We start from the raw sequence: 15,023 nt of genomic DNA on the forward strand, positions 1-15,023 counted from the left end.
GGCTGTGCTTATGATATTGTAATTTAAAGGTGAAATTTTAATTTTGCTAGTTGTTTATGTCACTACTATTGCCATTACATTCAGTGATATAAGGGAATTACGATTTACGAGTAACATTAGTACAAAAAACATTACTAAGGATTCTGTATGGTCTGGTACGGGAGGAGGTCCATGGGGGGTGACACCAGGAGTTACCGGCACTGGGTGACACCAACCCTAGTGACGCCACTGCCCTGGATGCATCTTGCCCATTTTTTGCAGTGACTTTGTCTAGAAGCAGGAGAGTACTGAAGGGAATTGTTCTCTCTGAGTATTGCAACATAAAAAGACTGACGTCATTTCGTGAAGATAAGCTTTGCAGCTACCTCCTTACACAGGCTTCCCTGGTGGTCTAGTGGTTAGGATTCGGCGCTCTCACCGCCGCGGCCCGGGTTCGATTCCCGGTCAGGGAAAAGACATTTTGGCTTTCTCCCTCCCGCTAGATTTTTAAACGGGAGCCTTTTCAGTCCCTTAATTTTTGCTTGCAAGTTGTGTTCTCTTATAAATGCAATACTTTGCAGGCGAGCCATTTTTTTTTTGAAGAGTATCTTCTGCCTGACTTATTTACTCAGCTTTTTACAGGGGAGGAGCCGGCAGCAGCTGCGCCCGTTTACCTGATTCGCTGCGTGCCCTTTTAAGAGGCTTGCCCTCATGAACGAGGCTGCTGGCGAGTGCGCTTTTAAAGAGAAAACTCCGTCAGTGCGCCTCTGCGGCGTTAGACTGCTATCCGACGATTCCTTACTTCCGAGCAAGCCCTGCTGGACTCATTGGACCTTACTCCTGGGTAAACATGCCAAGGCTCGGGCTTTGGGCGCAGCAGAAGCGCCGCCGGGAGAGCCCCCCCCTCCCCACGAGGAGAGATATATATACACACCCCCATACAGGTGTGCATTGCAAGGAGCTGCTTTTCGCCAGAGGTGGTCGTGGCGGGATCCCCAAGCCTCCCTTCCTTGCAGCAGCCAGAGAAGGGTGGGAGGAGTGTGCGTGGAATCCCCCCTTCTCTGGCTGGTGCATGGAAGAGTGCTTTGAGAGCCCGCTACAACCACCTCTGGCAAAAAGCATCTCCTTGCAATGCACACCTGCGTGTGTGTGTATATATCTATATCTATGTTTTGTATAGATATAGATATATATGAAGCCTTTCATCCTCAGAGTTCTGTAACTGCCACCTCGGTAGCAGCATTTGTATTTTAGCAGCTGATGAAGGCGGAAGCTGAAACGTTTTGGTAATACAATAAAAACCTCTGTTTCGTTAATCACAATTACCTGCCTGTATATATAGCTCTACACGTGCATCTATGCCACACACACACCCACACACACACACACACACACACACACACCTACCTACCTACCTACACCTGTACTTGGGAATGTGACTCCGCCAGTGCAAGCCTCCCGCTATCCTCGCTCAGCAGTAAAGCCCCATCGAGCTCCGCGGGGCGGACTCCCAAGTCAGTGGGTCGGGGATGGCCGACCTTTGGGAAGAAGGGAGGGGCAGAATTTTAACGAATGAAGTTTTTCCCTTTTCTTTTTGGGGCTTTTTCAAACCGGTGGCGCCCGACCCCTTTGCACGGCCGCCACAATCCGGTTCAGAAGCGAACACGCTTTCCTTCTTCTTCCTCATTCTCCCCATTTCCTGCCCCTTAATTTTGCTGCATCCCTTCCCCGCCTTTTGTGAATCCGAGGCCTGCTGGACAGCGAGCGATTGCGCGCGGCCGCTCTCCCTCCTTCCCTCCCTTTTACGCGCGCGCTCCAGTCTTCCCGAGCCTGCCTGGGCTGCGCGCAGACCTTTTCGGGGAGACCGAGAGAGAGCGCGTGCGCGTCAGTACGTGTGCGCGCGTCAGTAGCCCTCGGAACGTCTGGCCCGCTCAGAGCGCGCTCCCTCCTCCTCTTCGCGAGCGCGCACGCTACTTCTTCCTCCGCTGACTCTCCGCTCCCCCGCTGCGCTCTTGTCGGTGGTGCTGCCGCTCGCCCGCCGGCTCTCTCTCTCTCTGTCTCGTGCCCTGGCCGGTGCCTCCGTCGGCGAAGGCCGTGGAAGCTGCGCAGGCCCGGCCCTCCCACCAACCCGCCCGGAGGCGACGGCGGCCTCGGCAGGTGAGGGCAAGGTTCGGCGCGGCCCGGCCGGAACATCCGTGGCGGGGGCGGCCCAGGCGGCGTCCTGTCAGCGCCTCACGGCAGGTGGGGGGAGGCCTGGGCGCGCGGCGCGGAGGTGGGCGGCGAGGCAGGGAGAGGCAATTGGGAGAGGGCGCGCGCCTGTGGGGGGTGGGGTGTCTGTGTGGCGCATTGGGAGGGGGGCGATATTGAAGCGGGGGGAGGGGCAGTTGTGACATTGAGGGCTGGGTGGGGGTAGATAGAAATTGGGGGGAGGGGGAGGTGGTGGCGGCGGCGGTGTGACATGGGAATGGGGAAGAGGCAAGAATTGGGGAGGGGGCGGTGGGGAAACTGAGTCCAGGTGGAGAAGTGTGATATTTGGGGTAGGGAAGAAGATGAAGGGGGTCTACGTGGTCAAATTGGGCTGGGGGCAGGGAAGAGGAGGCAGAGGCTTGAAGTTGAGGTGGGGGATTTAGGGGAGTGGGGGATTTAGGGGAGTGGGGGAGGTGGGTCGTTGAGCCAGGGGGGAGGGGGGAAGACGCAGCAAGTGATGGGGAGGTTGGGAAAGGGTTGCAAAAGAGGAAAGTGAGGCAGAGGAGGGAGGAGGGGTCGTATTTGTGTTGAGGAGGCCGGAGCAGTTGAAGGACAGAGGGTGAGGGTGATGATTTTTTGGCGGGGGTCATGAGTTGAGTGGGTGGATAAAAGAAAATGGAGGGGAGCAAGTGAGGCTGAATTGGGATAGGGCTGCTTAGGTGTGCGCGTGTGTGCAGGAACAAAAGAGAAAGTGTTGAGGCAGGGAATGTGTGTTTGACATAACATCCTCTCCCCGCCCCCTTTTCAGTTTCTTTTGGGGTTGATGACAACCCTGTTAATGCTGATAGAGGAATTTCCAAGAAAAAGTAACTGGGGAGGAAGATGTTGATGATGAGGGTAGATGAAGAGAAGATGGAGCTCCTGAGTTTTATTGCAGACGTATCTCTGTGCGCCTGCCTGTGCTGCTCAATTGAATGTGGAGAATGGGGTTGATAAAGTCCTCTTTGCTGTGAGGGAGAGCTGGTGGTGGTTCTTGGGAACCTCTTTCATCCAAGGTAGGCTGGGGAACTCCTCGTTCCTTCACTGACATACACATACTTTGTGCCAAAGGGAAAGCCACTATCATAGCTACCTGTGCTTGTGTTCTCTTCTCGACTAGTTCAAGATAATGAAAAGTAAAAAGCGCCTGGATTATATAAATAATAGGGCTAATATTTAGGGTTGCTATGTATTCACTTTGATTTATAGTGACACATGGCATGGGAGAGTGAGAATTATTACAGACTTGAATTTTATGTGAGTTTGAGAGGATGGGTGTGTGCTCTCCCCTGTCTGGTGAACACCCACTCTTTAAGCTTACCCCACAGATTGTGCTTTTAAATGTTCCTGGATGAAATGAGCAAGGGCAATGAGATAGACAAACGCTTCATTGTCTCCTCTGTACTTTATCAATATCTTGTAATTGTAGGCATGGTGGAACAATTCATTTGACTTATTACTGGAACATGTAATATTGCTGGAGCTAGTTCTCCCTCTGAGAAGGTGAAAGCCGTCCATGCCAGCCTCTGGCGCTGTGACACAAAAGGGACTTGTAGCTTTTGCATCTTGCTTTCATTTTAACAGTGAGGTATCAGTTTGCAGTTAATGCGTACTGCTAGCTTTTGCTTTAGGTCTCTGCATTTTGTGCTGTCTCGCTTGGTAATACAATGTGTATTCAAGGGTAAAAGACAAAGTCAGTACATCATTTTGAACTAGTGCGAGATGAAATCTGCCTTATCAGTTCAAGCTGTTTTATTGCTGTAATTTTCTCCTTGGGCTCTGAAAAGGTGCGGTTGCCTTTCATGTATGACACAGCAGTTGGTCATTGAAGCAAAGCACTGTAAGACAGAGTTAGATTGGTCATTTACTGATGAGCTGTGGCAACATCTTAGCCATCTCATTAAAGAAATTAAGCTTTGATTGGAATGAAGATCAGAAAGGAGCTAATGGTTGTATTTACATATTACCATTGACAATGTGGGATTCACCTTGAACATAGGACCCACTTTTAAATGTTTACTGAATATAAGTCTTTTTTCTGCCCTTCTTTTAAAAAAAACCCTCAAAGTTAAAGGTTAGGTTGCGGTAGCCAGTACTGTGTGCTTCAGAGGTTGTTGGACTGCAACTCCCATCAGCCTAGACCAGCGTAGCCAGTGACCAAGGATTGTGGGAGTTGTAGTCCAGCATCTCACGGTGCGATATTATTTACCCCTGGGTTAGGGGTGTGTTCATTTGTGGGTTATAGTCCTCTAGTTGGAGGCCAGTGCTGTCACACTGCATATTTGATTGTAACTGAATATTGCTAGTGGTACATGATTCATTTATTTTACAGGTTCAAATAGAACTAAATCAGTTAACAAATTGTTATAACACCTTTTAATTTATTCTCTTCCTACTGAAAAGAGAGATAAACCTGAGGAGGACGCAGGGTGGGAAGTGGAAGTGTTGCTTTTTAATTTGCATCAGCGGGATATGCGTAGAATTCAGTAGACTGAAGCCATAGTTATGGTAACTTGTCCTTAATGGGAAAACCTTTGTGGATTCTTGGGGGGCAGGGTCTACACTTCTCTGTAGTGTGGCATTTTCATTCTGAACAAAATCTGCATGACCACATGAAGCACCTTGACTTCCCATCCTTATGAAACCAAGCAAGTTTGGAAATCAGTTAGGCAAGAAAACATCTACAAAAGTGTTGCAGGCAGCTTCTTTGTTTTATATGGCCCTCTGGTTCTCTAAGGAAATGTTGGATTGTGGAATGATTCTTGAACATTTGAGCATTAAGTCCCACCATTCTTGTGGGCAGGAATTTCTGTGTTGCACAACTGCTGGTTCCAACTGATCTGGCTGTTTTATTACTAACCTGTATATAGAGCCAAACATTGTATGGGTTAACTAATGGTATTCCTGTGCATTTTGGAAATACAATCTCATGTTGGCTTATGCTATGTTTCCCTATACTGTAGGAAGGAAAGTAAGTAAGATTCTAGGAAACAGGATGTGCCAATTTCCTGCTGTTGTAGCCACAGAAATTATTTCTGTAGGTTCCTGTCTTCTGTTATACATGGCGTGATTAACGGAAGCTGACAGTTCACACATGCATTAGCCATGACTGAACTGGGGAGTGATACTGGTGCTTGAAAGAGATGGGTAAACCTTTATAAAACTGAGGTGCTACAGGCTTTCAGTGCAATTTCTTTGAGGGTAGGGAAGAGTGTATTAATGAAAGTTACTGAGCAAGAAAATAAGTTGATGCAAAACAGAAGGTACTGCCAGAATTAGTGGATAACACTGCAGTCTAATAGACACTTACAGTAGGGCCCTGCTTCCCGGTGCTTTGCGTTTAAGTCCCATTGAACCCACAGGAGCTTACTTCTGAGTAGACATGAATTGGATTGCAGCCTTAGAGAAGGAAGCATGGAAGTGTCTTCAAATAAAAACACAGATCAGGCTGAGTCGCCATTACCAAGGTATCACGTTAGTTTTTATACAGCCAGCGGGGATTTTTCACATTCCGCAATGTTACATGGAAAATATCTCCTGCATGCCATTCTGATGCTTCCCATAAGATCATTTCAAAACAAAACCTTACAAAACTTATAGTTCTGAACTCAGAAACATTTGCTGAACAACCCTGTCAATTTTCATGGCGATACACAAAACAGTCAGAGAATCGAGAGTTCAAAGTCTAAAAAGAGAGAAAAAAACCTCAGAGCCCTTTTGGACTTCTTTCTGCCAGAGTTCTCATAATCTGTTGAAATTCATTAAAAATCAGCCATGTTCACAGAGTACCTGTAATCCTAATCCTGACCTTGCCCCATACTCTGACCTTCATCTTCTGCCGTTTAAAAGTTTAAAAAATGCCTGGTTGATTTTTAATTAATTTAAGAAATTTTGGCTGGAAGCCTATTATAATGCTCAGTAAGGACCAACTGTCAGTGTTCTAAAAGCCTCACAGCTGCTGGGCTTGGCTAATCAGAGGGCCACACCCACATCAGACTTGATTTCACTTGAGACAGTAATGGCGTCCCTCAAGGAATCCTGGGAAGTGTAGTTTGTGAAGGGTGCTGAGAGGAGACTCCTATTCCCCTGAGAGAATGGTTTAACAGTCAGCCACTCTGATTGAAGGTCTGTGAGAGGAACAGGGCATCTCCTAGCAACTCTCAGCACCCTTCACTAACTACACTTCCCAGGATTCTTTGAGAGAAGCCATGATTGGCTTTGAGCCATGGCTTTGAGAGAAGCCATGATAAATTGTTTTTAAAAGATGTGTTTTTAAATTTGTATATTTGTTTTTAATGTTTTTAGTTATTGTAAACCGCCCAGAGAGCTTCAGCTATGGGGTGGTATATAAATACACTAAATAAATAGATAAATAAATAATGATTGTCCAAAGTGTAATAGAGGCCTGGTGTGGATGTGGCCAGGGACAGCTTTGTTTTAAATTTGGGTGGGATATAGGGTTGCCAAGTTCCAGGCCTGAGACTGATCCTGTATCTTTAAGAAAAGAGAAAGTCAGCCAAGTGCAGGTGTTCTTGCAACACTGTAATGGGAAAAACCACAAGGTAGAATCCTCCCTTCCCCCTGTCCAACTTTGAAAGATACCAAAGATGTCTTGGTTGCCAGGCCCAGCCTGTTCAATTTTACCTAACATAAAACTGCCTATATAAACATGCAAGCGAGAGCCAGTGTGGTGTAGTGGTTAGAGTGTTGGACTACCACCTGGGAGACCAAGGATCGAATCCCTACACAGCCATGAAGCTCACTGGGTGACCTTGGGACAGTCACTGCCTCTCAGCCTCAGAGGAAGGCAATGGTAAAACCACCTCTGAATACCATTTACCATGAAAACCCTATTCATAGGGTCAACGTAAGTCAGGATTGACTTGAAGGCAGTCCATTTCCATTTTCAAACATGATTGCACAGAAATAAATCCCATTGAACTCAAACAGTATGCAAACAATCAAACCCACCCTCCCTCCTTTTCCCTCCCTCTTGCCTCTTCTCTCCCCCTTCCTTTGCCCCTCCCTCCCCAACCCCTTCCAATCCCTCCTTCCCCTCCCCCTCCCCTTCCTCCTCCCCATGGTCAGTTTTACCTATCTTAAGCATGATTGCACGAAGGTAAATACCACTGAACTCTATAAGCATGCAAATGATCAAACCTACCATCCCCTCCCCCTTCCTTTGCCCCCCTACAATATCCTCCTTCACCTTCCCCCTCCCCCTCGGTCAGTTTTACCTATCCTAATCATGATTGCATAGGAGTAAATCCAATTCAACTCAATAATCATACAAATGATCAGACCTGCCTTTTCCCTCCTTCCCCTTTCCTCTCCCTTTCTCTCCCTTTCTCCTCCCCTCCTCTCTTCCTTCTTCCGCCTCCCCTGCCCACTCCAGCCCTCCGTTCCTCCCCCCCCCGGTCAGTTTTACCTATCCTAAGCATGATTGCACGGGAGTAAATCCCACTGAACTCAATAAACATGCAAATGACCACATCTGTCCTTCTCCCCTCCCCCTCCTGTCTGCTCCCATCCCAGTCCTCCCCTCTGCCTTTCCACTCCTCCCCCTCCTCCCTTCCCCATCCCCTGTGGTCAGTTTCACCTATCCTAAGCATGTGTGTGTAAATCCCACTTAACTCAATAAGCATGCAAAGGATCAATCCATTCTCAGCAAACTTGCACAGGATCCCATTTCTTACCTCCTGGATTAAAAAGCAGGGAAATTCACTAATAGGCAAAAAACCTTGCGGTTTAAGACTGTAGTTATAGCCAACAGATATTTCTATCAAACTTTAAAAAGCAGGGAAATTGGGCAGCTATAGTGAACGCACCAGGGGAGCAGGAGACCTGAACTCCTCTCTGAGATATTGTACTGCCCTACAGAGTTGTCAAAATGCAAACACCATTTGGGTTGGTCTTTCACAGTCCAATCCACTTGCTGCGTAGCTTGGAAGAATTTGGTAACATGTGCCTCAGAGCATATGGTGAGTGGTGGCAACACCTGTAATCAGCCCAAATAATAGAAAGAAGATATGTCCTGTGCTGATTTTGCTTTAGCCGGGAGGAAGCAACATTATTAAGACAGTTGATATAGTTCAGATGGTCACTTTAAATATGTCTGATTTACTTTGCAATTTTTGTGAAGTTTCCTATAGGAAATCATTTTCTTTTGCTTTTGTTTCTATGAATATGTGAAGTACAGCAACACTTTGCAAAATTTATACTAAAAAAACTCCAAACATAATCGTGGAATAATGGCACTGACTTCTGCAAAATAGTCTCCAGTGGACCTCAGAAGTGTCTCAATTAGCACAAGATAAAACAGTGGGAGGTGAAATATATTCTACCAAAATTCTAGGTGTGTTCTATGTTTTTAATTGATTGTGAACACCTTGCCTTAAATAAAGTGGTTTAAACATAGCAGGCTGAAAACATGCATCCTCTTTTTTCCAACAGCTAGAGTCATTGCTGAAGGAGCAACATATTGTAGTCAGTCTGATTTTACATCAAACTGCAGTTTCAGATTCCACTGTTAATGCACCCAAAACAGAAATAGAACATAACCTCCAATATAAAACACAAAAGGCTGTCTTCACCATCACATGACAGTGACCAATAAAAAGGCTTTGAAATTAATAAAAATACATTTGACACAGATTTCTAGGATGAATAAGGAGGGGAAAAATTTTCTGGTTTAGATTCTCTGTAGAAACATTAGTATAGTAACACAGGAAAGAAGCAAAGTAAGAAGAACACCAACAAACATACAAAAATATAATTCTCCATCTTTGGAGATGGCAGGTGTTGCCACCACTCACCATATGCTCAGAGGAACATGTTACCAAATTCTTCCAAGCTACACAGCAAGTGGATTGGACTGTGAAAGACCAACCCAAATTGTGTTTGCATTTTGACAACTTTGTAGGGCAGTACAATATCTCAGAGAGGAGTTCAGGTCTCCTGCTCCCCTGGTGCATTCACTATAGCTTCCCAATTTCCCTGCTTTTTAAAGTTTGATAGAAATATCTGTTGACTATAGCTACATTCTTAAACCGCAAGGTTTTTTGCCTATTAGTGAATTCTCTCTAGTCTGCATTCTTCAGGGAGACTTAGCCGTACAGATGACAATACTCTATGATTGATTTGTTCAGATCTTAGTAGCCATTCATGAAGTCACAGGTCCTTAAACTGTGTAGCAGGCCCCCATGATGGTGGGTGACATACATAGGGAATGTGAGTGACTTGTGGGATTTATAATTATTTATTATATTTTATCCTGTGCTTCCTCCAAGAGGAGCCCAGGATGGTCCAGGGAATGTTCCACAACCACTGGAACTTCTGGAACTGTACATGTGCATTCTGTTTTCCTTCCAGTTTCACATTCCTGGTAGGTGCACTTCTAAGCATGAGGCTTCATATGAAGCAAAAGACCTATTGGGGGAAATGCTGTCGCTGATGGAAGGGAAATGTTACTTCTAACGTTTAAAGGAGCTAAGTGGGCCATGTTACTTGATTCTCATCCTCTTCTCTCCATCTCAGTCTGCAGACTGTACTTGCCAACTTGAACTTGTGGTTCAGGTGAGCATATGCGCAGAACATATATACACATGTCACCCACCTGATGTTACCTTATATGTACAATGAGGCCTGCATGCATCCCCCAGCACACATACCAGATCCCCAGCTATGGGTGTGTGAATTGGCCCTAAGAAACCTAATATGAGTGGCATGTTTCCCCCCAGAATATCTTTAAGGAAGGAAATTCCACCTTAAGGTCATAAGAAGCGCCTGCTGGATCAGGCCAGTGGCCCACCTTGTCCAGCATCCTGTTGTCCCAGTGGCTAGCTGGGTGCCTATGGGAAGCCCAAAGCAGAATCTGAGTGCAACAGCACTCTTTCCACTTGTGATTCCCAGCAACTGGCAATCAGAGGCGTGCCACCTCCAACATTGGAGATGGAACATAGCCACCTGCTTAGTGTGGAGCTGGATGTTAGGAAGGAAACATGGATTGCCCATCCCCAACAATTATGATGTGGGGGGATCTGCAGGGGGAGAATGCCAGTGTTTACCCTTTTGCTCCCTTATTATCCCTCCCTGAGGTAAGAATTTAATTCGGGTTTTGCCCAGCTAGGCTCACACTGGAAGTAAGCCTAACTGAGTGGAGGGGACAGCCTAGAGAGCATTTTCAGAGGAGAACCAGTGGGCAGGGGAAGAATTAAGTACATTTCACCTGCTGATCCTCCTCTGCAAGGGCACGTCCCTGCATTCCAACAATCTTACCAAATGTGGGTTTAATAACACGCTTTTGCAGAGTTAACATCTAGTTCTGCCTTTAGGCAGTTTGCTCACTTGTTGGGCTGCTCATATAGTTAGGAAGGTGTTACTAAAGTTTAGGTAAAACTGCCTTCCTCTGATTTAAGCTCATTGCTGCTTGTCTTTGTCTTTCTTCTTAAACAACCCAAACCATAGATATTCAAATGAAACCATACAGAATGGCTATCATGCATGTTGTCACAAAATTATTTTAAGCTTTTCACTGCCCTTCATGGATGACATTCAACAGTAGTCAAAAAGATGTCAGTAGCTGTGTTACTTCCTTACTTAACTTATTTTTACCTTTGTTGTATTGAGTTACTTGTGTACTGCTTAGACACAATTATAATTAAGCGGTATAGATTGGAAATTAAACAAACACACAAATATAACACCCATTAGTGGGAGCTGTATTGGCAGTTAGTTGCCTTTTGTGTCATAGCATTCCATGGTTGACTAACGTTGATTTTATGAAATGGCACCTGAGAAGACTTGCATTATTATCAGTGTAATATCTTTTCAAACTATCTTAATATATTAGATTCATTAGCTTATCAGTATGCAACTCTGTTTGTATGGGCCAGTTGCCTCCTCTCCCTCTTAGATAACTGCTATGAGCAAAGCAGATAAATGCTCAAGGAAGGGTTACAGAAGTTTTCTGATAATTCATTTTATTATGTATCTTTTATCTTCCATGCAAGTGCACCTAGATATGCAATATAGAGTTAGTGTAAAATAAAGCTTTGAAGTATTTAAAAATAGCATGAAACTTCACAAGTATGTTACAAAAATGCATGTCAAGACTATTCACCAACATATGTTGTATTTTTCATATGGAAAGGCTTTCTAGATTTGTGAATAAACTCAGGATAGAACTAAATATGATGTTGATCATGGGTGTGCTGCTGAAAATGGCAACCCCATGTTGTGTTCTTCCTTTCTCCTGTTATGTGTTGCCATAACTACGTGTTACGGATAAGGTGTGACATGCTCCACTCCCCCCTGCCACTCTCTCTGCTCCCTGTGTGTCTTGTACATCCAGTCTAAGCAGGACATGTAATGCATCAGAACATTTATTTAAAATCTTTACTTAGTGCATATGTTGGACATATTCACTTTCATGTTTAGAGCAGCTTTATCAAATAACCTTGTGACATCAAATCTCTGACTGGAGGCTTATAAGATTAGCTACCCCAAAATAGGCAAGTAGCCATTAACATATTTACCTGTGATAATAGTTGACTGTGAAATGCTGACTTTTTTTGTGAATACATTTTCTAAGGGTGCAATCCAAGTGGTATATACGCCGGGCTGAGGGGAGTTAGATACGGCAGAGCCCTGGCTGAGCTCAGCCAGCAGAATCCCCCTCCCCGGTGCGGCCACAGAGCAGCAGGCCCAACCCATCTCAGCCAGGGATCTGCAGGAGAAGCCCAGCCCAGTGTAGGGAAGCCGGTGAAAGCCAGCACAACGTTTCGGCGGACTGACATTACATCCAGGTCCTGCTCAGCTCTGTCCTGCTTCCCCCCCCCCCCAGTTCTGGCAAATGCTACACCAGGAAAAAGGGTGGTGGAAAGAAACAAGGATTTTTTCCCTTCCGCCACGCCCTTCTGGCAGCCAGCGTCCTTCCCTCACAGTGGTTCCTGAATGGCAGCTGGATATGGCAGCTCTGATACCAGCTCCACTCCTGCCAGCCGACGAGGATGACTTGGATTGCTCTGCCTGTTTGGCGTGAGGCATCCCCATAGGTAGCCATGGAAATGATTGGTTGTTTGTTGCTTTTAGCCAGTGGCAAAAAATATGAACCTAAAGAATGAAAGTTTTATGTTTTTGTTACTTGAGCAGTCAACCCAGTCGTTCTTTTAAAATTATATTATGCCATCTGATGCTCATTGTTTTTCTCAGTCTGGCAGTGTCACATGTTCAGTAATTAGGATGAGAATTTAAATTGAGGAATATGCAATACAGTAATTTGCTTAAATTGTAAAACTTGGATCTGCCTGCAGATTGGTTTAATTTTCATGCCTTATTCGTCTGTGCTTAGTGTATAAAAACTGTTTCAGTTAAGCCTAAAGAATCCTGTCTGTATCCATAAATGTGGGGAATTCTCCATGCATGGCAGGCTTGTTCCTCTCGGAACTGTCCAGCATGGGGTAATGAAAGACTGAGCTTGGTTTCCTCTCTGAAATGGAGTTGTTAGGTTACGCATAACCTTTTCCCTGACTGCTACTCCGCTCCACTTCAGATCACCTGCTCCCAGCTACTCTTTTCCTGGCAGGATTTCAGATGAGTTTCTGTCACAGTAAACAGGTGTTTGAAGCCCCGAAATGGGGGTGGGGGAGATTGGTGGGTTATTCAGAGCAGAGAAGAAGTGGATGGGGAAGGGATTAGTAACCTTTTCCCCCTTTTGCTTCTCTGCTTCACATTGCCCCCACCTGGAGGGGCTCTTTTTGGTGGTGGTGGGGAAGGACCATGATGGATGAGTACATGCAAACATTTGAAACATGTCCTCCTTTTGGGGAAATGGACAGACTTTTGAAAAGATTTCGACGGAGAGATGTGCATAGACCATAATGCATCAAAGTTTTTAAAAAATCCACATGGCAGGTTCAGAGTGAGTGCCAATTCTTGGTTTTTTCTCCTGTCAGTGTGTTACCCTGGATTTGTTAGCCTTGGGGAAAGAGGTTGGCTTTTCTTTTTTTTGCTAAATGTTTTCAGTACAGTATTGAGGATGCCAGCTTGATTACAGTGGGGGTGGGACTCATAGGTGTAGCAATAAGTTTGAAAATGTTATGGCAAACTTCCTGGTATGTTAAAATCAAGGAATGTAGTAACTAAAGAAGCCTCTCCATCTTTTAAGATTCTCATTATTTGTCTTTGCATCATTTTTTTCCAAAGGCTGACTTCAATTTCCCTATATTTGTGCATTAACCATGTCAGATTTTAAAAACATTGTAGAAGTGAGACATGTCCAACTTTCTTTGCCATCTGTACTGAATGAAAGCAATAGTAAATTGCTTGTTTTAAGTATTTGTTAGAATGTAAATCTGCTACATTTGTTCAGAATTGGCAGAATGAGCTGTCATTCTTTGTTATCTATTTTCATTGCCCTCACTACTGAAAATGATGCCCACTTCTCGTGTTACTTTGACTCTATAATCTTTAGTTGAAAAGGAAGCGTGGAGGACTGAGACTAACCAATATTTTTCAAGTACAAAAGAAACCCCTGACTCTTCCATGTGCAGCTATGGTTACTTCACAAATTGAAATGCTGTTGGTATAATGTTTCCTTCCTATTCCATATGCTTTCGAGGTAGTAATTACTCTTCCAGATTATGTAATATAGTCCTGAATCCTAAAACTTTCCAGATAACTTTGTATAGTTGCTAGTCTGCTTACTAACATAGGCTGCTAAAAAGCAAGTATGCTAAAAATGGTCCATGAATCATTAGCTGTCCATAGATCTGACAGTCTGCTGAATGAAGCATTTTGAGGAAATGAGCACTGAGGAGGGAGATATTCCACCATGGGAAGCGTCTAGGCTGCCATAGGATGTGGAACTGAGCTTGCAGTCAGTTGTAGTGTAATAGAGCTAGGAAGAATGCTAATAATACTAGTGCCTAATAGTACAGTAGGTGCTTAAAGTAGCACTAAAGAATCGAAGAAATGCTGGTCTCAAAGCTTTAGATAGCCAGCTGAAATTAATGTGATGTTGCATATTTCAATTAAAAATTTGAGACCTCAGTTGAATCTTCAACTTTAAGCTTTTAAATTTTGTACTGGACTGCTTTTCTGAATCCCAGTAAATTTTGATTTGGAAGCTCCATCTTAGCTCTGTTTCATAGTCGCCACTCCTTTTAAAAATAATGTTATGTTAAGAACATAAGAACATAAGAAGAGCCTGCTGGATCAGGCCAGTGGCCCATCTAGTCCAGCATCCTGTTCTCACAGTGGCCAACCAGGTGCCTGGGGGAAGCCCGCAAGCAGGACCTGAGTGCAAGAACACTCTCCCCTCCTGAGGCTTCCGGCAACTGGTTTTCAGAAGCATGCTGCCTCTGACTAGGGTGGCACAGCACAGCCATCACGGCTAGTAGTCATTGATAGCCCTGTCCTCCATGAATTTGTCTAATCTTCTTTTAAAGCCATCCAAGCTGGTGGCCATTACTGCATCTTGTGGGAGCAAATTCCATAGTTTAACTATGCGCTGAGTAAAGAAGTACTTCCTTTTGTCTGTCCTGAATCTTCCAACATTCAGCTTCTTTGAATGTCCACGAGTTCTAGTATTATGAGAGAGGGAGAAGAACTTTTCTCTATCCACTTTCTCAATGCCATGCATAATTTTATACACTTCTATCATGTCTCCTCTGACCCGCCTTTTCTCTAAACTAAAAAGCCCCAAATGCTGCAACCTTTCCTTGTAAGGGAGTCGCTCCATCCCCTTGATCATTCTGGTTGCCCTCTTCTGAACCTTTTCCAACTCTAGAATATCCTTTCTGAGATGAGGCGACCAG

General features: G+C 44.9%; 1 protein-coding gene and 1 non-coding gene across 7 annotated transcripts in view; both read left to right on the forward strand.

Moving 5' to 3' along the window:
- The first annotated feature begins 380 nt into the window (after nt 1–380).
- Nucleotides 381–452, forward strand: TRNAE-CUC (transfer RNA glutamic acid (anticodon CUC)). The gene has a single exon. It is a non-coding gene; the product is annotated as a tRNA-Glu (tRNA).
- Nucleotides 453–1,368: 916 nt separating this feature from the next.
- Nucleotides 1,369–15,023, forward strand: part of DNAJC5 (DnaJ heat shock protein family (Hsp40) member C5) — a 67,718-nt gene continuing 54,063 nt past the window's right edge. For 2 of the 6 annotated variants that reach the window (XM_061630964.1, XM_061630966.1), the window contains exon 1: nt 1,369–1,493. The gene's annotated coding sequence lies outside the window, so the exon portion shown is untranslated. The other 4 variants (XM_061630961.1, XM_061630962.1, XM_061630963.1 and 1 more) reach the window with 3 other exon arrangements.

This window comes from Rhineura floridana, chromosome 6 (assembly GCF_030035675.1).
Source record: "Rhineura floridana isolate rRhiFlo1 chromosome 6, rRhiFlo1.hap2, whole genome shotgun sequence".
NCBI lineage: Eukaryota > Metazoa > Chordata > Lepidosauria > Squamata > Rhineuridae > Rhineura > Rhineura floridana.